At 53.6% G+C, this 12,500-nt stretch overlaps 2 non-coding genes and 1 pseudogene across 2 annotated transcripts; all 3 read left to right on the top strand.

Annotated features, from left to right (window-relative positions):
• The first annotated feature begins 2,368 nt into the window (after window positions 1-2,368).
• On the top strand, window positions 2,369-4,271 carry LOC128199029 (small subunit ribosomal RNA). The gene has a single exon (XR_008251733.1). It is a non-coding gene; the product is annotated as a small subunit ribosomal RNA (ribosomal RNA).
• A 161-nt stretch (window positions 4,272-4,432) lies between these two features.
• On the top strand, window positions 4,433-4,589 carry LOC128199126 (5.8S ribosomal RNA). Its single transcript, XR_008251804.1, has one exon. It is a non-coding gene; the product is annotated as a 5.8S ribosomal RNA (ribosomal RNA).
• A 404-nt stretch (window positions 4,590-4,993) lies between these two features.
• The window catches only part of LOC128199079 (large subunit ribosomal RNA), an 8,819-nt pseudogene continuing 1,312 nt past the window's right edge, over window positions 4,994-12,500 (top strand).

Consider the following 12,500-nt stretch of genomic DNA (forward strand, 5'->3'; position numbering starts at 1 on the left):
TTCCACCTTGGATAGGTTGTGACTGTATTAGGGGTCTGGTGACGAAGATGAAGGGGAGTTAAGGGAACTCCTCGACGGTTCACAGTAGCTACCTTGTGTTTGGACTTGATGAACCATATGGATTGTGACTGCATAGGGGGTCTGGTGATGAAGACGGGGGACAGTCACCATTCACGTTTTTCTCAATATTCATATTACGTGTGGATAAAGGGGCAGTGAAATTTTGTATATGAGTTAAGGTAAAATTAAATAAAATTAAAATTGGGATTATAGGACTTAGATACTTATTATAAGAAAATAACGTTTCTATTTGTGTTCACACTCATTAGGTGTGCTAACACTAAAAATTTAAAAATAAAAATAACATCTTACCCATATGCTACCTTCTGATCAGTTTGAAGGCGGTGCCAATCCAGTGTCATGTTTTATTAAAAAATTAAAATACAAACTTTGAAAAGCTCTTGATTTTTTTTTCACATATTTTTTCGTTTTTAACTATAGTGGTGAATCGTTCAATATTGTGCTTACCAAGGTTAAACCTATTAAATTATTATCACTAACTAATGTTAAGTTTTGTTAATTTGTTAAATACTACGATATACACCGCTGTACTATTATGATAATTTAATTTCATTATTTTCGTAACCAGTTGCATAAAATTAGATTTCATGCTTTCACATATCGTACAGTGTAAATAAATAAATTATTTAAACAGTCGGGACCTGTAAAAAAATGTAGACGAACATCATTCTATTCAATATAATAATAGGTCCCGACTGTTTTCTAATTTTCTAATTTTCTAATTGCTTTCTACACACGTGGACTGAGCTTGTTATTTTCTTTTCAGTTTTTGTATAATTTATGCAGTCGGGTTTTTTTATTTGTTTAATTAATTTATTTATTTCACACCTTTTCAGTTACGATAGATATATTTGTTGGTTGCACGTTACAATAACATGTTGCAATAGTAAAAAAAAAAAAAAAAAGTTTTTTTTCACTTCGACTCTATATAGCGTCTCACAGGTAGTGTTGTTGGTTTTTTTTTTTTATTTTTTCATTTCACCTAACTAAGAACACTTGGGTTAACCTTAACCTCCTCCTTTTTTTTTTGAAGTCGGTTAAAAATGTAAATACCCTAAACAACAACAACAACAACAACAACAACAACAACAACAACAACAACAACAACAACAACAACAACTAGTCGAGTAGAAAGTGTAGAAAAAGTTGTTCACGAAACACCTCCCCATCCGCCAAAACCCCCCCAAACCGCGGCGGCGGCGACCGCCCCCCACCCCCCCCCGCCCCCCCCCCCCCTCCGAGTCATTTTCGTAGTCGAAAATGTTTTTCCGGCCCGTTTTCGGGACACACAATAAACGAACGGCTCGATTTTTTGATTCGTTCAAAATAACACATACACATGTACACAGATTGCGCCGTCAGCGCGTTTACTACTATGACAGGGTCGTGGCGCGTCGACGTTTGAGGTGATTGTGTGAGAGTCTGGTGGCGCTCGCTTTTCTTCTCGGGTGTCGACGTGACACGGCGCGTGTTGTGCGTGTGCGCGCGTTATCGTGTTTTTGCGATACGTTTGAATTGAATATATACGTGTACGTACGTACATGTTAATATATTAATTTATATGTGTGTGTACGTATGTATATATACGAATGTACAACGTGGTGCGTGCGCGCGCGTACGTTCAAAAAAAAAAAAAACAACGGCGTTGCAACCGACGGAATCGCGTTTGACGCTTTTCCACACCCCGTGTAGTATGTATAATCGTCGTACGGCGAGAAATTCACAAACCACGGTGTCGGTAGCTTGATTTACTGTGTGCGGGGCGGCATCGTGTGTCGCCCTGGAACAATGTGTACTCCCAACTTGATTGAGCAATCAGAGAGTCTGGATGACGGTCTCTCACACTCCGGGCGACGACCCACGTGTGGTTTTCCGCAGAGTCACTGTTAAAACACTTACGGCTTCACTCTAGCAGTGGAGCGCCGTGTGTGGTATGTACGTCTCGTTCATAGAACGTTCAAGTTTCTTTGGGACCCGACGACAGCACTGCGAGAGTGTCTAATGGCATACTTTTCTGTGCGGTCGGAGGACGTGTCCTGTGAGATTGCGTCGTGTACGCTCTTCTTGCACAATGTCGGGCACCGCGCCGCGCTCCGTTCGCCGGAGCCGTGGCGCGATCACGTGCTTCAGAGGCCCTCTGCCACGCACGCACACCACCACCCACTCCCCCGCCTGTCGCGTGCGACGTGTGTCCGTCGAGCTTCCGGGTTGGGGACGAAGTGTGGGTGTGTGTTTGTGGGTCGTGTGGCGGGGGGAAGAGAGCTTAGATAATAATATCAATATCTGCTCCCTGGTTGATCCTGCCAGTAGTTATATGCTTGTCTCAAAGATTAAGCCATGCATGTCTCAGTGCAAGCCGTATTAAGGCGATACCGCGAATGGCTCAATATATCAGTTTTGGTTCCTTAGATCTTACTCGGTTACTTGGATAACTGTGGTAATTCTAGAGCTAATACATGCAATCAGAACTCTGACCAGTGATGGGACGAGTGCTTTTATTAGATCAAAACCAATCGACGGAGGGCCTCGCGTCCGAAGTCGTTAATTTTGATGAATCTGGATAACTTTTGCCGATCGCACGGTCCAGTACCGGCGACGCATCTTTCAAATGTCTGCCTTATCAACTTTCGATGGTAGTTTCTGCGACTACCATGGTTGTCACGGGTAACGGGGAATCAGGGTTCGATTCCGGAGAGGGAGCCTGAGAAACGGCTACCACATCCAAGGAAGGCAGCAGGCGCGCAAATTACCCACTCCCGGCACGGGGAGGTAGTGACGAAAAATAACGATACGGGACTCTTACGAGGCCTCGTAATCGGAATGAGTACACTTTAAATATTTTAACGAGGAACAATTGGAGGGCAAGTCTGGTGCCAGCAGCCGCGGTAATTCCAGCTCCAATAGCGTATACTAAAATTGTTGCGGTTAAAAAGCTCGTAGTTGCATTTGTGCGCCGCGCTGTCGGTGCACCGCATCCGCGGTGATACTGACACGTCTGCGGAGCATATCGTCGGTGAGCCGTCGTTAACGCGACGGTTCAATATCAAAATCCTATCGCGGTGCTCTTCGTTGAGTGTCGAGATGGGCCGACAATTTTACTTTGAACAAATTAGAGTGCTCAAAGCGGGCTCAAAATGCCGCTTGAATATTTCGTGCATGGAATAATAGAATATGATCTCGGTTCTATTTTGTTGGTTTTCAGAACTCCGAGGTAATGATTAATAGGGATAACTGGGGGCATTCGTATTGCGACGTTAGAGGTGAAATTCTTGGATCGTCGCAAGACGAACATCAGCGAAAGCATTTGCCAAAGGTGTTTTCATCAATCAAGAACGAAAGTTAGAGGTTCGAAGGCGATTAGATACCGCCCTAGTTCTAACCGTAAATATGTCATCTAGCGATCCGCCGACGTTACTACAATGGCTCGGCGGGCAGCTTCCGGGAAACCAAAGATTTTGGACTCCGGGGGGAGTATGGTTGCAAAGCTGAAACTTAAAGGAATTGACGGAAGGGCACCACCAGGAGTGGAGCCTGCGGCTTAATTTGACTCAACACGGGAAATCTCACCAGGCCCGGACACCGGAAGGATTGACAGATTAACAGCTCTTTCTTGATTCGGTGGGTGGTGGTGCATGGCCGTTCTTAGTTGGTGGAGCGATTTGTCTGGTTAATTCCGGTAACGAACGAGACTCTAGCCTGCTAAATAGGCGTCGTCATTTAGGTGTGCGCGACTCCGGTCGCGCAACTCACTGGCGGCGTATTAAAGTTCTTCTTAGAGGGACCGGCGTCTTCGAGGCGCACGAGATTGAGCAATAACAGGTCTGTGATGCCCTTAGATGTCCTGGGCCGCACGCGCGCTACACTGAAGGAATCAGCATGTTCTCCCTGGCCTAGAGGCCCGGGCAACCCGTTGAAACTCCTTCGTGCTGGGGATTGGGGTTTGCAATTATCCCCCATAAACGAGGAATTCCTAGTAATCGCGGGTCATAAGCCCGCGATGATTAAGTCCCTGCCCTTTGTACACACCGCCCGTCGCTACTACCGATTGAATGATTTAGTGAGGTCTTCGGACCGACACGCGGTGGCTTCACGGCCGTCGGCGTTGCTGGGAAGTTGACCAAACTTGATCATTTAGAGGAAGTAAAAGTCGTAACAAGGTTTCCGTAGGGGAACCTGCGGAAGGATCATTAACGTACCGCGTACGCACATGTTTGCGTTTGCGCGTGCTCGTGTTGTCAGAGACGCACCGATCTAACCTCACTCACTCACTCACTCACTCACTCGCTCACTCGTACCACCCAACAAAACGACAACGCATGTGCACAACAAAAAACGAGAAAACGAAAACCATTACCCTGGACGGTGGATCACTTGGCTCGCGGGTCGATGAAGAACGCAGTTAACTGCGCGTCATAGTGTGAACTGCAGGACACATTTGAACATCGACATTTCGAACGTACATTTCGGTCCGTGGAGAAACATCCAGGACCACTCCTGTCTGAGGGCCGGCTGCATAAATACACACACCACACTGTCCACACAGTGCGACACGTGGCGCGTCCGGTGCAGTGCGTGCGTGCGCCGTTCGACGAGAGTGTCTCTCGATCGGCGGCGGCGCACGCGCTCCGCAGGTCCGCTCAAAAATATCACACGTGTGTGCGTATGCGTGCGTCCGTGCGCGCTCGTCCCACCGACCCTTCCGTTTACGGTGAATCTGTGGCGACGTACGCGCGCACGTGTACGTGCGTGCCGCTGACGCGCACGCGTAGGCGGACTCGACGTCCGGACTCGCGCGGCGGCGCCGTGCGCTCTCGCGGCGCGCCCCTCTCGCCTCGCGGCGGGGGAGCGCGCTCGCGTGCGCGAACGGCGCCGTCGAGCCGACGGATATCGCGTCTGCCTCCACTTTTATCGTTGGCCTCAGATCAGGGAGGATCACCCGCCGAATTTAAGCATATTAGTAAGCGGAGGAAAAGAAACTAACCAGGATTTCGTCAGTAGCGGCGAGCGAACGCGAATCAGCCCAGCACTGAATCGCGCGGCTTTAACGGTCGCGGGAGATGTGGTGTTCGGGAGGTTCCGCTATCTCGCCGTCGCCGCTCCCGTCAAAGTTCGTCTTGAACGGAGCCGCTTTCCCGTAGAGGGTGCCAGGCCCGTAGCGACGGAGCGAGGCGGCGAGAGGGACGCTCCTCAGAGTCGGGTTGCTTGAGAGTGCAGCCCTAAGTGGGTGGTAAACTCCATCTAAGGCTAAATATTACCGCGAGACCGATAGCGAACAAGTACCGTGAGGGAAAGTTGAAAAGAACTTTGAAGAGAGAGTTCAAGAGTACGTGAAACCGTTCAGGGGTAAACCTGCGAAACTCGAATGAACGAACGGAGAGATTCATCGACATCCGACGGCGCGCGGGCGCGCGCCTCGATGTCGCGCGCGTGCCCCCTCGCGGGTGCCGCGGCGCGGCACGGGTCGCGTCCGTCCAGTACCGTCGGCGTCGTGCACTTCTCTCTCAGTAATGCATCGCGACCCGTTCGACGTCGGCTTGAGCGCCGTCCGATTCGCCCAGCGGCGGGCTCGCGCCCTCCGCTGGACCGCGACGGTGGCCGGCCGGCTGTCGGACGGTATAGAAGTGAACCGCGCACGCGCCTCGCGCGCGTCCGGCCCGACGCAAGCTCGCGCCGTACACACTGAAGGTCGCGGTCCTGCCTGAGCGCGGACCGCGACGCGGCGCCGCTGCTGTCGCAGCCGTGACGTCTCGGACCGTGCGCGTCTCAGTCTGCGATGAGTCATTTTCGGGCACTCGCAGGACCCGTCTTGAAACACGGACCAAGGAGTCTAGCATGTGTGCGAGTCATTGAGTTGTCTTTGTCACAAAACTGAAAGGCGCAACGAAAGTGAACGTAGGGAGGATGGAGCGCCGGTCCCGGTCGGCCTCCCGCACTCCCGAGGCGTCTCGTTTCCAATCCGTGAATGCAGGCGCGCTCCGAGCACAGATGCTGGGACCCGAAAGATGGTGAACTATGCCTGGTCAGGTCGAAGTCAGGGGAAACCCTGATGGAGGACCGTAGCGATTCTGACGTGCAAATCGATCGTCGGAACTGGGTATAGGGGCGAAAGACTAATCGAACCATCTAGTAGCTGGTTCCGTCCGAAGTTTCCCTCAGGATAGCTGGCGTCGACAGCGACAGTCCCATCCGGTAAAGCGAATGATTAGAGGCATTGGGGCCGAAACGACCTCAACCTATTCTCAAACTTTAAATGGGTGAGAGCTCCGGCTTACTCGAACGATGAAGCCGGAGATCTGATGACGGTGCCAAGTGGGCCAATTTTGGTAAGCAGAACTGGCGCTGTGGGATGAACCAAACGTAGTGTTAAGGCGCCTAAAAAACGCTCATGGGACACCATGAAAGGCGTTGGTCGCTCATGACAGCAGGACGGTGGCCATGGAAGTCGGAATCCGCTAAGGAGTGTGCAACGACTCACCTGCCGAAGCAACCAGCCCTGAAAATGGATGGCGCTGAAGCGTTTTGCCTATACAATACCGTTACGGGCAAGTGGGACGCGCGCTCCTCGGACGCGCGTCATTATGCCGTAACGAGTAGGACGTGCGCGGCGGAGAGCGCAGAAGGGTCTGGGCGTGAGCCCGCTTGGAGCCTCCGTCGGTGCAGATCTTGGTGGTAGTAGCAAATACTCCAGCGAGGCCCTGGAGGACTGACGTGGAGAAGGGTTTCGCGTGAACAGTAGTTGCTCGCGAGTCAGTCGATCCTAAGCTCAAGGAGAGATCTTATGTCGATGCGGCGTGTTTTCTTTTGTGACAAACAACGCCCGTTGAGCGAAAGGGAATCCGGTTCCTATTCCGGAACCCGGCAGCGGAACCGTTTCAACAATCGTTCCCTCGTTTCAAAGCGAGCGTTCGACGGGGTAACCCAAAGTGGCCTGAAGACGCCGCCGAGGGGTCCGGGAAGAGTTTTCTTTTCTGCCTGAGCGTTCGAGTTCCATGGAATCCTATAGAAGGGAGATATGGTTCGGAACGCGAAGAGCACCGCATTTGCGGCGGTGTCCGGATACTCTCTGCGGACCTTGAAAATTCAGGTGAGGGATGTACGTGGAGATGTCGCGCCGGTTCGTACCCATATCCGCAGCAGGTCTCCAAGGTGAAGAGCCTCTAGTCGATAGAATAATGTAGGTAAGGGAAGTCGGCAAATTGGATCCGTAACTTCGGAATAAGGATTGGCTCTGAGGACCGGGGCGTGTCGGGTTTGGACGGGAAGCGGATGCGGCCGGTGCCGGGCCTGGTCGATGCTCGTGCGTCTCTCGGGGCGCTCGGGCGGAATCCGGACCCGCGTTCCGGCCTTCCGCGGATCTTCCTAGCCGTAAGGCCGCGTCGGTTTCGTCTCGTGCGCGACCGGCGCGGTTCTGTACGACCGCCGTTCAACGGTCAGCTCAGAACTGGCACGGACAAGGGGAATCCGACTGTCTAATTAAAACAAAGCATTGCGATGGCCCTCGCGGGTGTTGACGCAATGTGATTTCTGCCCAGTGCTCTGAATGTCAACGTGAAGAGATTCAAGCAAGCGCGGGTAAACGGCGGGAGTAACTATGACTCTCTTAAGGTAGCCAAATGCCTCGTCATCTAATTAGTGACGCGCATGAATGGATTAACGAGATGCCCGCTGTCCCCCGCAGCGGTCGGACGTGTTTGCGCGAGCTCCGCGAATTTTTCGATCTCATAAATTCATTTCCTCGGAAATATTAGTGCTTCGCAAACGTGAAAGTGCTCAATGTGCTTGTGTTAACGCCGCCTACCCCCTGGTTGGACGTTCATCCCTCGGGAGCACAGGGATCATCACGAGACAGGACTCCATCAGTTAAGTTAGGTTAAGTTAGCATAGTTTTACTTGTAATTAGTCGTGTAAAATCTTGTTAGTATTATATTTGACAATTTGCGTAGTGTATATAATTTAGGTTTAGAAAGTGCTCAATGTGCTTGTGTTAACGCCGCCTACCCCCTGGTTGGACGTTCATCCCTCGGGAGCACAGGGATCATCACGAGACAGGACTCCATCAGTTAAGTTAGGTTAAGTTAGCATAGTTTTACTTGTAATTAGTCGTGTAAAATCTTGTTAGTATTATATTTGACAATTTGCGTAGTGTATATAATTTAGGTTTAGGTTAGGGCATACCTGTGCACTACTATTAGGTTAGATAGTTAGTTTAGGCTACCACGTGCGACGCACATGTTCGCACGTGGTTTTTAGGTTATAGTGGCATTGACAGTGACGTTGTCAGTTGCGGTGACGTTGACTTTGACATTGACGGTGACGTTTGACGTTAACAGTGACGTTGAAGTTGAGTTGACTTTGGCAGCTGGTGGACACTGAGTCGGACCAACTTCAGTTTGGTTCGGCCGTTTTCGTTACAAGAACTCTGCGCAGCTCAATACACGAACTCTGCGCAGCTCAATACACGAACTCTGCGCAGCCTAACACTTGGTCTCTGCACGAAGGCGCGCTATGGACAGTGATGAGGAGGATCGCGGAGGGCCTGCGGGGTCTCCCTTTACCCCGCGTGCCGCCCTTTCTCGGACCCCACCTTCAGGTTTCGCAGCGCTCAGACCAGATGATGATATGGCGATCACGCCAACCGTCGCTTCGGGTCGCCCTCAGCCGCCTACTGCTGCCCTGAAGCGCCCACTCACGTCGCCGGGGGATCACCAACCGACTGAGAAGGTGCGCTTGTGCCGACCAGGTATGCAGGCGCCCCCGCCACCGGCGCCGCAGATGCAGCGCCGTCAGATAACCGCTGCAACTCCGTCGCAGCCGACCTCTGACTCGGAGGACGAGCAAGGTGCCAGGAAACGGGCGCTAATGACCTGCTCAAAGTTGGAGCTGTTGGACCGAGTTAACACCGAGCTACAATCCATCGGCACTGTAATCAGCAGCTCACTGTCGAGGTTAAATAAGGAGAGTACAAACTCAATCAGAGACAGCGTCCAAGACACGCTGGCGGTGGTCGCAGCCCTCACTCTACGGCTAGCGGAAACGGAGGCTGAACTAGGCCGCGCACAATTGAAAATAGCAAACCTAGAAGCCCGCGCCCTCCTGTCGCCCCCCCCGTCTGTCCCAGCAGCAGCCCCAGCAGCAGCTCCAGCAGCGCCTTCATACGCAACGGCGCTGAAGTTCAAAAGAGGTGCCACCTCGGTCCCCATCCCTCAGGAGCAAGGCCCGGTGCTGGCATTCTACCCGGCCGCCGACAGTGTGGACAAGTTGAAGACTGCTGAGGACACTAAGGCGGAATTAAAGAGGGTCGTTGACCCGCGTGCCCTGGATGTCCAAGTGACAAAAGTACGGAAGATTGGGAACGCTGGGGTTATTGTGCAAACGACCTCTAATGAATCTGCCGTCCGTCTACGCAGCGCGGCCGGCATCGTAGTAGTGGCGTCGGATTTGGCAGTGGTGGCCCTTGACCACCTGTCCACTAGCCACTGCATGGTCGCCTTGCTAAGAAGGGGTGCCTTGGAAGTGGCGCTAATATCAAGCTACTTCCAGTACTGCGAATCCATAGACGGGCACTTGGCGCACGTGGAGACGGTACTGGACTCCCTAGGGCGTGGAGTACCTATCATCTTTGGCGGGGATGTCAACGCGCACTCTCCATGGTGGTATAGCCTTCCCCACCAGTACACAGGCCGGGGTCCGGAGGTTGAACACCGAAGAAGGTCCGTGGAAGAATTCCTCACAACCCGGGATCTGGTCCTCCAAAATGTTGAGGGCCAGCCTGCAACCTTCAGCGGCCCCAACGGTGAGTCAAACGTCGACCTGACACTCACCACTAAACGCGTCAGAGTGACGAACTGGAGAGTGCGCGTCGGGATGTCCACAAGCGACCACCGCATCATCACCTTCGACGTCACAGGAATAGATGGCCCTTCACGCCGGGGTTCAGCATGCGCTGAGCTTGTCGACGGTGGGCCGCCGCGCTACCGGGAGAACGGGGTGGATTGGTCCCGCTTCCAATCCGCGGTCAGCGCGCGAGTAGGCAACCTGGACATGCGAAAGGATGCATCGGGCCTCGCCCGAGACTTCACAGACGCAGTGTCGTGTTCTGCCTATGAATGCCTGGGATTGCGTGGTAGGAACAGAGATAGAGGATATGAATGGTGGAACGACAGTCTGGACGCCATGCGCAGGAAAGTCGGTCGGCTTCGCTGCAAGTGGTTGAAAGCGAGAAGAGTGGGTGGGCCGGAGGAAGAGAGGATACGAGGCACATTTCACGAGGAACGCAGGAAGTATAGACACCTAATGGTGGAGACGCAGAACAGCTTCCATCTCCGGATGGCTGAGTCGGGTAACGACGACCCTTATGGTCAGGCGTATCGGGCTGCCAGCGGGCGGTTCCGTCCTCCCGCTAACGTCATCAACGGCATCCGGTATGCGGACAGCCATCCGGTGAGTGTCGGTGAGGCCGTGGATAACCTGCTGCGCGCTCTGTGTCCGGACGACGACCCGTCTGGGGACTCAGCGTACCACAGGGAGGTCCGGATCGCGGCCTCCATTATTCCGACTGGCTGCGACGCGTCTTCACCCAGTCGTGACGCGCTGGGAGGCATAGTTAGGTCCCTGCCTAACACGGCACCGGGGATCGATGGGATCACGGCACGAATGGTGAAGCGTATATGGACTGTAGCGGCTGCGGAACTCGTGTACGTGATTGGAAAGTGTGTGCAAGAAGGGGTGTTTCCCGACGTATGGAAGAATGGGAGGCTTATCGTTCTGCCGAAAGGCAACGGTAAGCCAATGTCCGACCCGAAGGCGTATCGCCCGATCACGCTCCTCCCTGTTTTTGGTAAAATTTTAGAACGCGTCTTATTATGGTGTGCGCCCCAGATTACCAGTGGGATCTCCCCCTGCCAGCACGGCTTTACAAGGGGCAGGTCCACCGTAACGGCGTTGAACGAGATCCTAAGCACGGCAAAGAAAGTTTCATCAAAGTACGTTCAAGCGATTTTTCTGGACATCTCTGGTGCCTTCGACAATGCCTGGTGGCCGATGATTCTCCTCAAGTGCAAGCGAGGCGGTTGTCCGCCTAACATCTATCGGATGTTATCGGACTACTTCCGCGGAAGACGTGTGGGGATGTTCGTCGGTGACCGGGTGCAGTGGAAGGTGTCCACGATGGGATGTCCTCAGGGATCCGTGCTGGGTCCCACTTTGTGGAACGTCCTGCTCGACGACTTGCTTCGGTTGCCGCTACCGGGGGGGGTCAAGGTTGTTGCGTACGCGGATGACATCACCGTACTGATCGAAGCTGACTCCAGGCGTGCGATTGAGCTGGCTGCGGCCGACTCTATCGCCCTCTTTGAGAACTGGGCTCAACGGAACCGCCTCGCGTTCGCGCCGCACAAGTCCCAAATGGTGACGCTCAGAGGGAAGCTCCAGCGGGCCCCAGTGATCAAGCTTGGCGGTGCGTCGATCAAGTCGGTGCGGCATACCGTCGTACTTGGCGTAACAATCGACTCAAGTCTGTCCTTCGCCGAGCATGCGCGATCGATTGGTGAGCGCGCTGCGAACTGCTTCGGCAAGATTTCGCGTGTATCTACCACCTCTTGGGGTGTTAGGTACCCTGCGCTGCGGATCCTCTACTACGGCACCTTTGTAGCGACGGTCACGTATGCTGCGGCGTGTTGGGCAGAGAGGGCGACGCTCTACGTCGTTCGGACGACCCTTATCAGGGCCCAAAGGCCGGCCTTGGTCCTTCTGACCAAGGCCTACCGCTCGAACAGCGCCGCCGCGCTCGCCGTTCTGGCGGGCGTGTTGCCGGCAGACCTCGAGGTCATCCGTGCTGCCAGGCTGGATGCGGCGCGTAGTACCGCGGCCAAAAGGGAGTGGAGCCGGCGCAAGCAGGACATCGGGTTGGGCATAACCCGCGAGTGGCAGGAGCGATGGGCGAATGAGACCAAAGGTAGCGAACTTCGTCGATTCTTCCCGGACGTGGCTGGCCGACTCAGGGCGACCTGGGTCGCGCCGGACTATGAGACCTCGCAGATACTGACGGGTCACGGCTGCTTCCGAAAGCGTCTTCGTGACATGTGCCTCAGCGAGTCTGGTGACTGTGCGTGCGGGCTGGCGGAGGAAGACCTCCACCATGTCCTGTGGGAATGTGCTGAGTACGAGGACCTCCGGAGTGCAATGTTGGAAGGGATCGTGAGAGAAGAGGCGGGACCGGTGTACTATCGGGATCTCGTTAGCTCGGCGGTCAACTTCGGCAAGCTACGGGAGTTCGCGCATCGGTGGCACGCGAGGCGGAGCGCTCTGGACCGTGGACCACAATAGTCGAAGGTGATGCAGAATTAGGCGTGGACCGCGGCGGGCACAGGGATCTCAACGTCGTGTGTCGTCCAGCCCCAGAAGGGGGAGAGTGAAGAAAA

This window comes from Bicyclus anynana, chromosome 18, assembly GCF_947172395.1.
Source record: "Bicyclus anynana chromosome 18, ilBicAnyn1.1, whole genome shotgun sequence".
NCBI classification, from domain to species: Eukaryota; Metazoa; Arthropoda; class Insecta; order Lepidoptera; family Nymphalidae; genus Bicyclus; species Bicyclus anynana.